We start from the raw sequence: 14,043 nt of genomic DNA on the forward strand, positions 1-14,043 counted from the left end.
TAAGGTCATAGTGAGTGTGATTGGCGGCTGGGGTCTCTCTCTCTCTCTCTCTCTCTCTCTCTCTCTCTCTCTCTCTCTCTCAGTGTCTTCAGTCTCTCTGGGGGAGTGGAGGTGAAGCTTGTTCTGCTGCTGAGTTGAACGGAGTGTGTGCAGGTCAGAGGGAGATGGACAGCTGTGTGCTTCTCATTCTTCTGTCCTCCACGATCACTCTCTCCACAGCTGGTAAGTGAACTGTAACACAGAATTTCTTTGTCTCTCTTTATGTCTCTCGCTATTCAGTTAAGGTTAAGTTCTTTTTTCTTGACTCAATTTGAACCATGTTTTATTGTACTTATCCATTTCTCTTGGTTTAAAATGTAATTTAATTTAAGTTTAATATATATTTAATTATTGAATTAAATTATTTTAAATTTATTTGCTGAGTGACAAAGCAGAACTCCGGGTCATTAAAAAGGGTTTGCTTTTTAACTGATGCCTTGCAGTCATATTTTTTGAGAAAGTGCACCTAACTTCTAATTCTAAAAATCTAAACAGTTAAATGATTAAGTGGAGATAGCGGACCTAAAAATGTGATTATCATCACCAGGTGTCATTAACATCACAACAAGGTAGGTATGAACATAAATAATTAATTATGTGTCTTTTTTACATTATTATAATGAATAAATCACATTTTTATACTTTTATTGCAGCAGAGAAGTTTAAAACTGTGGGCTGAGGACAAGGCAAAAGTTGCAAAATATTGAATGTTAAAAAAAAAATTTAATTGATTTTGGTGCATAAATCTTTTTTGCTTGTGCAATAAATACTATATTTAATATCTGAGCTATTTATTTTGTAATACATTATTTCTTATATGAATCTTAACAGTATATTCTATGTTAAATGTACATACATTTATATAAATACATTTATATAACAGTTTCCTTAACTGAAGAGTCACCCATTAGCTTAATGTCTTATTTTTTTGGGTGTGTGTTTTTATTTAACCTGCTGAGAAACTTCTTAGTGGACAGATATTTTTATTTGTATATTTTTATTTGTTTTTATTAAATGTTTTAATTTGATTGATCATGTTAGTTTGCTCCTTCCATTGAGTCTGTTAAATATACTCATGAACACCAAAGTAGTCCACAGCTGTAAATAAATAAATCCAGTCCAATCTGTTAAAGCATTTTTTGTTAGCCATCCTCTAGGTATTTGTCTGTGGCCAGTTTCTTTATGATAATTGTGGATGGTGGACCCACCCTTAACCTAAAATTATTATTTATTAAAGATAGCAGAATATGGTGCCATGGACATCACAAATGTTGATACATAAATAATTTATGAAAATGCATAGCTGTGCTAACATGTGATGTGCTGTGTGCTAAAGTAGCCCCTCTAAACTGACGTTTTAAATCTGTTTTTAAATCAATTTTTCTACCTTGATACTTCAGGGGCTCCGTAGTATTTACATTTGCCTTTATGTATTTGTATTTGGTATTTTTCACATCTCCTGCTCTCTTCTTGTCTGGGAAGCCAAATTCTATCTGTGTCTGTCACAAATGGTCAATGTGGATTCCTGTTTTAGCCAAACAGGAAATTGGTCATCAAAATAATTAAGACTGTATAATAGCTAGAATACCTTACAGTGTATTTACTTTGGGGAAGGGACACTAACTCAATATTAATGCCTACAGTTTTCAAGTAGCACATGTAAGTGTGATGTCAGTGTGTTCACATTCTTTATGGTCATATAATGCTGTGTATCTGTATATCTTTCTCTCTCCCTCTCTTTCTCTCTCTCTCTCTCTCTCTCTCTCTCTCTCTCTCTCTCTCTCTCTCTCTCTCTCTCTCTCTCTTTCTCTCTCTCTCCTTCTCTCTATCCTTCAGATAGTGTAAGGCTGGTGGATGGTGGCAGTCGCTGTGCTGGGAGAGTGGAGGTTCTTCATAGAGGACAGTGGGGAACAGTGTGTGGGGATAACTGGGATATGAGAGATGCTGCAGTGGTGTGTAGAGAGCTGGGCTGTGGAGAGGCTGTAGATGCACTGCAAAATGCTCACTTTCAAATTGGATCAGGACAAATCTGGATGGATGATGTGGACTGTAGTGGATCAGAGTCTACACTGAAGAAATGTAGATCAGCAGGATGGGGTAAACATGATTGCGAACATGATGACGATGCTGGAGTCATCTGCTCAGGTTACCTTCAATACATTGCTTTAAGAAAAAATCTCTCAATACACTATTGATTAAGTTTAATTCAGTACTCTTTTTATAGGTTTTTGACATTTGCATATTCAAGTATTGATCAAATAAATATCATATAATGTCATATAGTTTAATTTGTCAACATTATTGTAGGTGTTCGGCTGGTTGGAGGTTCTCGCTGCTCTGGGAGAGTGGAGGTTCTTCACAATGAGACCTGGGTCACAGTGTGTGATGCTGACTTTGACCAGCACGATGCAGAGGTTGTGTGTCGAGAGCTGGGCTGTGGGCTTCCTGTGGAGGTGCTGGGAGCAGCTGCTTTTGGCAGAGGGGAGGGTCAAGTGTGCTCAGAGGAGCTTCAGTGTAGAGGGGATGAATCTCAGATTCACTTCTGTCCAACATCATCTTCACTCAAACACAGCTGCTCCCATGACAGTGATGTGGGACTGGTGTGTGGTGGTAAGAGGGAAATTACCAACAACCAACCAATGCTCACATTCCATTGCTGCATGTTCTACAACAGTGTTTAATGAATGTTGAATGTATTATTCTGTCTGTGTTTACAACACAGTCAACAGTTCTCTTTGTCTGTTCTGCCCTTTGTACCCATTGTACAGTCAATGTGAGGCTGATGAATAGTGGACATCGCTGTGCTGGGAGAGTGGAGGTTCTTCATAGAGGACAGTGGGGGACAGTGTGTAGTGATCACTGGGATATGAGTGATGCTGCAGTGGTGTGTAGAGAGCTGGGCTGTGGAGAGGCTGTTAGCGCACTGAGTAATGTTGACTTTGGATCAGGATCAGGAACAATCTGGATGGATGATGTGTACTGTAGTGGATCAGAGTCTACACTGAAGCACTGTAGATCTACAGACTGGGGAACACATAACTGTGATCATTCTAAAGATGCTGGACTAACATGTTCAGGTAGGCTTTACTAAATCTACATTCTATGAATTATCATTCATGTTTTATTGTCCTCTTCATATTTCCGGAAAACAAAAAGACAAAGAAATGTATGGTGCATATAAATGTATGCCAACCATATTCTTGTAGGTGTCAAGCTGGTTGGTGGTTCTCGCTGCTCTGGGAGAGTAGAGGTGCTTCGTGGAGAGACCTGGGGCACAGTGTGTGATGCTGACTTTGACCAGCAGGATGCAGAGGTTGTGTGTCGAGAGCTGGGCTGTGGGCTTCCTGTGGAGGTGCTGGGAGCAGCTGCTTTTGGCAGAGGGGAGGGTCAGGTGTGGTCAGAGGAGCTTCAGTGTAGAGGCACTGAATCTCAGATTCACTTCTGTCCAACATCATCTTCACTCAAACACAACTGCTCCCATGACAGTGATGTGGGTCTGGTGTGTTCTGGTAAGCCCTATATTTACAGACTGAAATGAAATAATAAACTTTTATATTTATTTACATTTGACCATAAAAAATAAACATTTAAATGGTTGACTCACTTGATCAATAATTTTAATTTCTAAGTAAAAGAGAAGTGATTTTTCTTTGACATTCATTCAAACACCACTATAACTTTTTCTGTCTTTCTCTCTCTGTTGAACAGGCAGTGTGAGATTGGTGGATGGTGGCAGTCGCTGTGCTGGGAGAGTGGAGGTGTTTCATGATGATAAGTGGGGAACAGTGTGTGATGATGGCTGGGATATGGGAGATGCTGCAGTGGTGTGTAGAGAGCTGGGCTGTGGAGAAGCTGTAGATGTACTGAGAGATGCTCACTTTGGACAAGGATCAGATCCAATCTGGATGGCCTCTGTGGATTGTAAAGGATTAGAGTCTTCCCTGAAACACTGTAAATCACTAGGATGGAATAAACATGGCTGTTTTCATGTTGAAGATGCTGGAGTCATCTGTTCAGGTAAGCTATAGTTTATATTCTCATCCATAGTTCTGTATAGTATTATTATTAGTATAGCCACATATACATTTTTGCAAAGATTGTAAAGGATGTATTTCATGTGGATTCTTTAAAACAGTTGCTCTCAAGTGATGTACACAAGAGGAAATGCAGGAAAGGTGTGAAATGAGTGAGAAATATAAATAATTAATTGACAAAGTGACCTAATTCAAAATGAATTAGATAAGATGAGATACGATAATCCTTTATTAGTCCCACAGTGGGGAAATTCTCAGTGTCACAGCAGAAAGTGATAGCAATAATATATTATATATTTTAAGTATGTGACTAGTTCCCATTCTAAACAAAGTATATTGGCTAACAGTCCAGCCTGGTTTCATTAGGAATTAATATATATGTAACTAAAATACCATTAGTACAAAGACATATATTAAACTCTTGTACATATGTACAAATTACTGGTGAAATCCAGACACACCAAAATCGACCAGTTTGAACAGAGAATATTATAATGCAACCAGTGAATTTTTATTTTTACCTGGACCTACACCTCAACCTAAATTTAAACTAACCATTAACATAACCCTAGCTTTAACCATAACCCGAACTTAACTGAACCCTTACCCTAACCAGAGTAGAATGTGAAAATCATACAGAGCTTCCATCCATTCATTCATTTTTTATAAGGCCCATGACAGAGAAAAGCAGAATGCCGTGGTGCTTTCTCAATACATGTTTGAGTACATGACCAGCTGGGTTGTGTGTATTTGGCAAAACACAGATACCAGTTAATCAGAGATTGTGAATCATAAAATAAGTATGGTGAGCTCCTTGTGAATCATGCAAATGTGAATTTCTTGGAGTACACTTTAGTTGTACATTTATGAATTTTATGATATCCTCTTGAACAATGGCAGCATAACACAATTTCTCTGATAATGAATGCCGGTGGCAAATATGCTTTCTAATCCATCAGTCAGCTTTACTTAAAGATTCCATCTCAGCTGAAGTGAACGTGAATGCATCTATGACTACTTGATCTGTATCTGCATTTGATCTTTAATGATCAAATACAGACTTTTAATTAAAATCTATACACACAGGTCACAGACAGTCCAGACTCATTGATGGTTTCCACGTGTGCTCTGGGAGAGTAGAAGTGTCTCATGGAGAAACTTGGGGAACAGTGTGTGATGCTGACTTTGACCAGCAGGATGCAGAGGTTGTGTGTCGAGAGCTGGGCTGTGGGCTTCCTGTGGAGGTGCTGGGAGCAGCTGCTTTTGGCAGAGGGGAGGGTCAGGTGTGGTCAGAGGAGCTTCAGTGTAGAGGCAACGAATCTCAGATTCACTTCTGTCCAACATCATCTTCACTCAAACACAACTGTTCCCATGACAGTGATGTGGGACTGGTGTGTGCTGGTAAACTTTCAGTTTTAAATTCTTCTTGCTACTGTAAATCTTGTCGCATTAATTCAGCAATTGGTTTTTCCTTTCCTTACCAAACTGATCCACAAAAGGCCAGTGTGGCTGCAGGTTCTTGTTTTAACCAAGCAGAAACTCTTCTTACATAACTATGTTTGAAAATTAAGAGATGACCTCTGGTGACCCCTTATTCATGCTAATTCCTGTAATATGATGTTCATTCAGGTCACACTCAGGCTCAGTTGTTGAACGGCTCAGACTCCTGTTCTGGTCGAGTGGAGCTCCAGTACCTCAGTGAGAGGGGCACAGTGTGTGATGTCAACTTGGATATGAGAGTTGCCAGTGTCCTCTGTGGTCAGCTGAAGTGTGGGAGTGCTGTGGCTGTGGTGGGGTCAAACTGGTTTGGGGAGGGGAGTGGCCGGATCTGGGCTGATGTGTTTAATTGTCAGGGGAACGAAACACACCTGTCAAAATGTCCCATTTCATCATGGAGTCGAACTGCATGCTCTCATAAACAGGATGTTGGAGTCATCTGCAGTGGTGAGATCTAAAATGGTTCACTGTATCTTGGAGTAAAACTCAGTGTTAATGAACAATGTTCTACTGTGAGACAATGATCATCTCAAACAAGCAGAAAGGCTTTAAGATAAGTGATGATTTTCCTCTTCAGGTTCCTCTCTGGCGTCTCATGATGGCCAAGTGCGGTTGTCTGGAGGGATGGAGTGTGAGGGGGAGGTGGAGGTGTACTTCAGGCAGGACTGGAGGAGAGTTCTGATGGACTCCCGGAGTGAGTCTGGGGGCTCTGTGGTCTGCAGACAGCTGGGCTGTGGTTCTGTGCTCAGGATCTCCAGTTCATCTCCATCCAGTTCTGAACACAGCTACATGTGTGTGACGGGTTTCAACTGCTCTGGGAGTGAAGTTCATCTGGGGAACTGCAGCAGTGTACAAGCAGTCACCTGCAGCTCCAGAGAACAGCTGTACATCACCTGCTCTGGTGAGTGTTAAAATACTGATACACTGCTCTGGCTAACAGTATAAAATATTTTATGTGACCTGATGTTTGGATATAAAACAGCTCTGAAAAACATCTGTGAATGTTCTTTTGTATATGTGTGTGTATGTGTGTGTGTGTGTGTTTGTGTTTGTGTTTGTGTATGTGTGTATGTGTGGAGTTTAGGTAAGTTTAACCGAATCCACAGCTCCATCAGGCTGGTTGGTTCTGGGGGAGACTGTGCAGGAAGGCTGGAGGTTTTCCACAATGGCTCATGGGGGACAGTGAGTGATGACTTGTGGGATATTAAGGATGCGCAGGTGGTCTGCAGACAGCTGCAGTGTGGAGTGGCCCTCAATGATCCAGTACCAGCTCGGTTTGGAGCTGCAACTGGAGTCAAATTGCTGAATGAGGTGGAGTGTGAGGGAAATGAGACGTCTCTGTGGAACTGCAGATATCAGCTGTGTGGAGAGGGTAAATGTGGACACAAGGAGGAAGTAGGAGTTGTGTGCTCAGGTGATTGGTGAACTGATTTTAAATACTGTGTGTTAAAGTTTGCGAAATAAAAAAACTAAAAACTAAATATTAGGCTTCACCATTTTTTCTTCCACCAGAGTTTAAAGAGATGAGACTCACTGAGGGCTGTGAGGGGAATCTGGAGGTGTTCTACAATGGAACCTGGGGGAATGTGTGTTTAAATGGCATGGATGAAGATACAGCAAGTTTGATCTGTCAAGAGCTGAACTGTGGAAGAAGTGGTAGTGAGTCCTGGGCCAGAGCAAGAGTGGAATCAGCTCCTAATTGGTTTGATGAAGTGAAATGTAGGAAACATGATTCCACTCTGTTTCACTGTCCATCTTCTCACTGGAGACCGAACACATGTGATAATAACAACGAGGTTGCTCGCATTACCTGCTCAGGTAGGACACTTGCAAACTTGTGGTTTTGAGTTGATATGAGTTTTATCATAGGAAGTCAGAAGGACTTGACCTATATTATGTAAATTCAGCAGGCTGAAATATATCAAATATTTTTGTGTTAAAACCTTTATTAAATGATAATATATGATCATGTTTATAATTATCTTTTCATATTCACAGTTGATGAAAATCCTCAAGTGTTACGAAGCCATCTGAAACACTCATTATCTCCCACTCACAGACAGTTTTCAAGTAAGGACAAAAAATTAAAAGTCAATATTTTAAATTTTGCAAATATCAGTAGAAATATTTCATAAATAAATGTATGTGAAAGTTTATATTTACCCTTAGTCAAATTACACATTTTGTAAATGAGTATTAAACACAACTTTAGTAGCTAATCAAACATTACACAATGCACAATTACTATGACTTTCATAACATCAAACAAAAAATAATCAATATTGCCTGAGTTAAAGATTGGACACCGTTACAGTTGCAATGGCTAAAGATTTTTATTAAAAAGTCTCAGACCTGGATTAGTAACTAAGGCCTCGTCCAAGTACTGTTTTGTCCTGATTAAATATGGGCTCCATTTAGCAACTGTCTAAAGACCTAAAATGTAAAGTAATTGATGCCCATAAGACCCCCATATAACTGCCAACATCCTTTTAGTTTAGCCAATAGAGTCAAGAGAGTGGCGCACATTTTCACTGTGCAGCACTGCTTGCACAAATATAATCTTCATGGGGAAAGGCTATAGGAAGGAAAGCTTCCCTGTGACCTCCCCACAATACAACGTTTGAAGCATGCTACAGAACATCTAGAGAAGCCAGATTAGCTGGAAGTGCTTTTCTGTGCTCTAATGAAGTCAAATAGCACACTTTGGCCACAATCAGCAATGGTGCCTCTGGAGAAAAAAGGAACCACATTTCATGAAAGAACACCTTGCCAACTGTGAAGCATGGGGGTGTCTCATAAGCCTCATAAGCATTAGGAATAGTATATGAGTAAAGGGAAGAATCATGGATGTAATTGTCAAATCATCTTTTAAGACATTTGTCCTGAAAAAGGAACAGCTTCTATAACAGGATAATAATTCATATCACACTTCAAAATCCACAGTAATGAATGACAGAGCAACTGTGCATTAGAATTTGATGCAAAATATCATGTTGTAAGTTTGATTAGCTACAGGTGCTGTGTTTACTACTTCTCAATAAACAAAAAATGACAAAATGTGTATTTTTCATGAGTTCCATGATTAAAATTAATTTCTCATCCTGTGATGTGTGTGATGTAGAATACTTCCCTCTCAGGCTGAGGGGAGGAGAGGAAAGCTGTTCTGGGAGGCTGGAGGTGTATCATAACGCTAAGTGGGGGACAGTCTGTGATGATCTGTGGGACATCAGGAATGCTCAGGTGGTCTGCAGGCAGTTGGGCTGTGGACCGGCGCTGAGTGCTAATGTGAGTGCTGCCTTTGGTGCTGGTGGAGGAGCTATCTGGCTGAACAAGATAAAGTGTAGAGGGAATGAGATTCACCTGTGGGACTGTACTCATTCCCTGAAGAGACACACTGAATGCTCCCACTCGCAGGATGCTGGAGTCACCTGTGCAGGTTAGAGGAGTCGGGAGTCAGTAGTCTGGAGTTGTGGGCTTTTTTAAAAATCCTTTTACCTTTTATCTAAAAGTCACATGTGTATTTTGGCTGTATTTTGGTTGTATTTACAGGCATATCCATGCCCACTACTACTGAAGTCATAACAACATCCACCACCTCCACCACAGGTACACTTTTTCATCTTAGTGCTTTTTCTATATGTTTCTAAATAAATTGTTCAGATCTACACAGTTAAAGTTCTGTGTTTTTATTTCCGGTTGTTCAAATAGCGAAGCGAAAAAGAAACTCTCCACCAGATGTTCCCAACATCTATCCAGTGTCTGTCCTGGTGCTGGGAACGGTGGTCTTCCTGGCCTTAGTGCTTCTGATTGTGCTGTTTAACCAGAACAGAGTGCTCAGGAGAGGTAGGGAGATTCAGAGATCATCTACAATCCACTTTCTGTACATTCTCTAAACATCATCAGTCCTTCAGTCTGTCATCAGTCTTCTCTTCTACTGAACTGACTCCATGTTTCTCTCTGTCTCTCTCACAGTGCTCTCTAGGAGGAGGCATAAGACTCTGCCTGAGGACATCTATGAGGAGATCGACCCCAGATACATCACCAACAAAAAATACTTAACTGAAAGAGGTGAGCTATCCTCAAGGCATGTTGATTTAAATGATAATGTGTATCTGTGAATATATATCTGTACATATTTACAGGGTGTATGGGTGCCGTATGAGCAAAAAGTTAGAATAATCAAGTGATTGACAGAGTGAGTGAATGACCAGTCAAATGATCAAGTGAGTGCACGAGTGAGTTAGAGACTGAGTGAATCAGTAATGAAGGGTAATGAGTGAAGGGATGAGGGTCATAATAAGTGAGTGGGTTTTCACAGACACACACCCGAGACATAAGGAAGATATGCCGACAGAGTAAACAAAGACATACAGTTAAGGTTATGAGACCCAGTGAGTGTGTGACTGAGTGAGCAAGCAAGTGAGTCAATTAATGTTTTTTATGACATTCGCTGGACTGATATTCCCTACAGTCAACCTAGTTGATCCACTGTACCTAGAGTGGGCGGTCCTACATTCTGAACAGGTTTTAAGATTGTTCTGATCTCCTCTAACAGGAAGTATTCTCTCTGAAGAACAGCATTCAGGATATGAAAATGTGGATGAGGAGTTTTTCTCAGGTAAGAGAAACATAGCATGTGTGTGTGTCAATCTCCATTCCACTCATCATCAACAAAGATATGACAGGTGAAGTGTTATGGTCATCCTTCATGTCCAGTGCACAGCAGTGTAACGGAATTTAGCATTTGCATTTAACCCATTTGTGGCAATTAACACACACACACTCTTAACCACTATGGCACCAGGAGGTCCTGCCAGCTGGGATTAACAGAAGACCAGGTGCTGGACCTAATCATCTCCAGAACTCCAGAGTAGTGGCAAAAACTCTATAGAGGAAGGCCTTGTGATGGAGGGACCTCATTTTTACAGTATTTATTTTACTCCATTGCCTGGTGTGCCAACACCTATGAACTAACATCATCATAAATGTGCTGAAGCACAGATCTTTATCCTCAACTCTTGATTAGATAGATATCCTATGGTATTTATTACAGACCTGGACCTCAGAACAACATTTTACACATCACATCAGACCTCACATAATACCAAGGAAACTAAGTCTTCCCTTCAGAAATAAATCAGTCTACGTTTTGGGTAACCATGTGGGTGGGATCTAATTTCAAAGCCACTATATTTGGTATGGCCCCACACTTTTCTTTGAATTGCCCTGGATCACCCTTTCTGATATTGCTAGCCTCACCACTTCCATACTCATGCCACCCCCGTTTTCATACAAGTACTGCTGATTCAAGGCTTCATGAACAAACATTAATAATAAATGTGGACTGGTGAGTGTTATGTCCACCTGATTCTCTGGTCCTGTCCTTGCAAGATCACATTAATACAAAATATGTTTTGCTTTTTTATCCAATAAAGTTTCTGATGTGGGTAACGGTGGAATATTATGATGCTGTCAGGACTAGTCACTTAATAAACTAATTATTTTGTTAACTAGGACATTTTAACTTTACATTAAACCATAGTGTAAAATCTGATTCAATATTATTCAGTCTTCTTTTCATTGCTTTAGACAATGCAGCAAAAGAGGAAAATTATGATGATGTCATCCCTGCTGGACAGATCCCTGATAGTGAAGCAGGTGAGTTTTACTTTTCGGATTCTAGAAGTTTAACGGTCCTTAATCTACCTTACTTTACCTGAAACAACTATCCGGCGCTGTTTAAAGTATAGAACCTGTGCCTTTAGTTGAAGGCGCTAAATCTAAAACACCCACCCAAATATCCATATGTCTGCTCTTTGCATTTTGTGGAGGAGAAACCAACAGCAGAACACTGGACCAACCCAAAGAAATGGCTGGGTTATGCAGCTGGGTTAAGCAACTTCAGCAGAGTTTTATATAAGATAAAATCTACTGGCTGGACTAATATTCCTAACAGCCAACTCAGTTGATCCACAGTACTTAAAGTGGGCTGTCCTACATTACAAACATGTTTCATGACTGTTCTGCTCTCCTCTAACAGGAAGTATTCTCTCTGAAGAACAGCATTCAGGATATGAGAATGCGGATGAGGAGCATTTCTCAGGTAAGAGAATGATAGCATGTGTGTGTCAAACTCCATTCCACTCATCGTTAACAAATACATGACAGATGATGTGTTAAGATTAAGAGTAAGAACATCCTTCGTGTCCAGTGCAAAGCAGTGTAATGGAATTTAGCCTCTGCATTTAACCCATCCGTGGCAGTACACACACACGTCACTATGGCCAGTGAGCACACACACCTGGAGCAGTGGACAGACTCCTCAGCGTCTAGTGAGCAATTGTCGGTTAGCTGCCTTGCTCAAGGGCACCTCAGACGTGCCAGTCCAGGGGATTTGACCCAAGCCAACTTGTCTAACCATTAGGCCATGGCTGCCACCCTTAGGCCACAGCTGTTCTGCCACATGAACCACTATGGTACCAGGAGTTCCTGCACCTGCCAACTGGGATTAACAGAAGGCAAGGTGCTGGACCTAATCACCCTTTATCCTAATCAAAACCTTTATCCTCAAGTCTTGTTTAGACTCTTGTTCTGAATTGCCCTGAATCACCCTTAATCACCCTACACCTTAATACAAGACATTAATGGGCTAATTTGAGGCTTCATGAACAAACACTAAAGAAGAATGTGAACTGGTGAATGTCAAAGCCATCTGATTCCCTGGTCCTACCCAGGGGATTACATTAATACATTGCAGGAGTACATTAATACAAAATACATTTTGTTTATGATGGGAGCTATGGTAGAATATTATGACGATGTCACAACTAGTTGCATGATACAGTGATTATTTTGTTAACTAGGACATTTTAACTTTATATTAAACCACAGTGTAAATGTTTATTGATAATGATTATGAATGATTCAATGTTGATATGATGATACATGATTCAATGTTTATAAACACAGTCTGTTTTTGTATGACTTAGGTGATGTAGAAAAAGAGGACACAGAGGAGAATTATGATGATGTCATCACTGCTGGACAGATCACTGATAGTGAAACAGGTGTGTTTCACCTTTGGGGTTCTAGAAGCTTTATAGTCCTCTTTTGTAGTCCTCCTACCACCTTATTTTCCATGAAACAATAAGGATGGCCATCTTTGTTTACATCCGATGCTACAGTGGATCCATTGATATAGAGTACAAACACTGTGATAATAAACATAAAAAATGAATAGTATAACAAGCTCTGTTGGAGAGAGTCACAATAACTGGTAGAAAAGGGGAATTTCGCTTGAACAGCGTTATGAACACAACAAAGAGATTGGAGTGCTGTGGGATGCCATTTAAATATCCGGTATCCAAAATATCCGAAATATCTTCTTAAATGAGGACCTGTGTCTGTGGTTGAAGGCACTAAATCCATAAACACTCAAATATCCACACATTTGCTCCAATGCCAGAAACAGAATATCCTACCCAGAGGAGTAGCTCAGTTATGTAGCTCTGGTGAAGCAGACGTTTCAGGTGATAGTGAGGCTCTTACCTGATAGTCTCACAAATACCCAATGCGCCCACTTCACCAGAACATAACCAAGTTTCTTTTCCACAAAATGGGAAGAGCAGACATATGGACGTTTGGGTGGATGTTTTAGATTTATGCCTTCCAGAGGGTCCTCTTCTTTGGATGCTATAAATCAGGGTTTCTCAACCCTGCTACTGGAGGCGCCTTACCCTGCACAGTTTAGTGCGTTCCCTGCTCCCAACACACTAAAAAATTTTAAATTGATAATTGATTAAACTAATCAGCTCATTAACAAGAGTTGCAGGGGTGGGTCATGCTGGCTAAGCTAGACATGGACGGGTGAACACTCGCAGGGACGGTGCAATGCATGATAACGTTTTATTAAATGAACAGGGGGAAAACAAGAGTGCAGCAATAACAGAGAGGGAGAAACAAGACAAACGTGACAAACTAATGCGGGCAAAACCTGAAGGCCACCTGAGGCTGGTAGGCAGCCAGGGAGCAAAGCCAACATAACGCTTGGCGTCGCAAGAGTAATTCTCGGCCCAGACCTTCACGTTTGCTCCCCTTTAGTACCCCCAGCTCTCAGGTGACCCGAATCAAAACATGAACCTGAATGAACAACACCTGAACAAACATGGAGCCGTACATAAACGGGTGTCAACATAAAAGTCCTTGAACATGAAGCCTGTGGTCCGCGGCTCGGGACCGCCCTTGGGGTGGGCGCGGCGACGCGGACCTGACAGGGTGAGGTAAAGCTGGAAATCCACTCAAATTTGCAGGGCAGTGTGCCTCTGGGACCAGGGTTAAGAAACACTACTCTAAAAGGTCTAAGTAATGTTAAATACCCTGTTTGAATTTTGGGTTAGCAGAGCTAACCACTTTATGGTATTTCATGATCAGGGTCCACAGCAGTAGCCTTCTTTAGGCTGCATTCACTTTTAAT

At 40.8% G+C, this 14,043-nt stretch overlaps 2 pseudogenes; both read left to right on the top strand.

Annotated features, from left to right (window-relative positions):
* The first annotated feature begins 164 nt into the window (after positions 1-164).
* Positions 165-2,720, top strand: LOC140549713 (scavenger receptor cysteine-rich domain-containing group B protein-like; annotated as a pseudogene).
* A 181-nt stretch (positions 2,721-2,901) lies between these two features.
* LOC140549714 (scavenger receptor cysteine-rich type 1 protein M130-like) lies at positions 2,902-13,690 on the top strand (annotated as a pseudogene).
* Positions 13,691-14,043: the final 353 nt, after the last annotated feature.

This window comes from Salminus brasiliensis, chromosome 2 (genome assembly GCF_030463535.1).
Source record: "Salminus brasiliensis chromosome 2, fSalBra1.hap2, whole genome shotgun sequence".
NCBI lineage: Eukaryota > Metazoa > Chordata > Actinopteri > Characiformes > Bryconidae > Salminus > Salminus brasiliensis.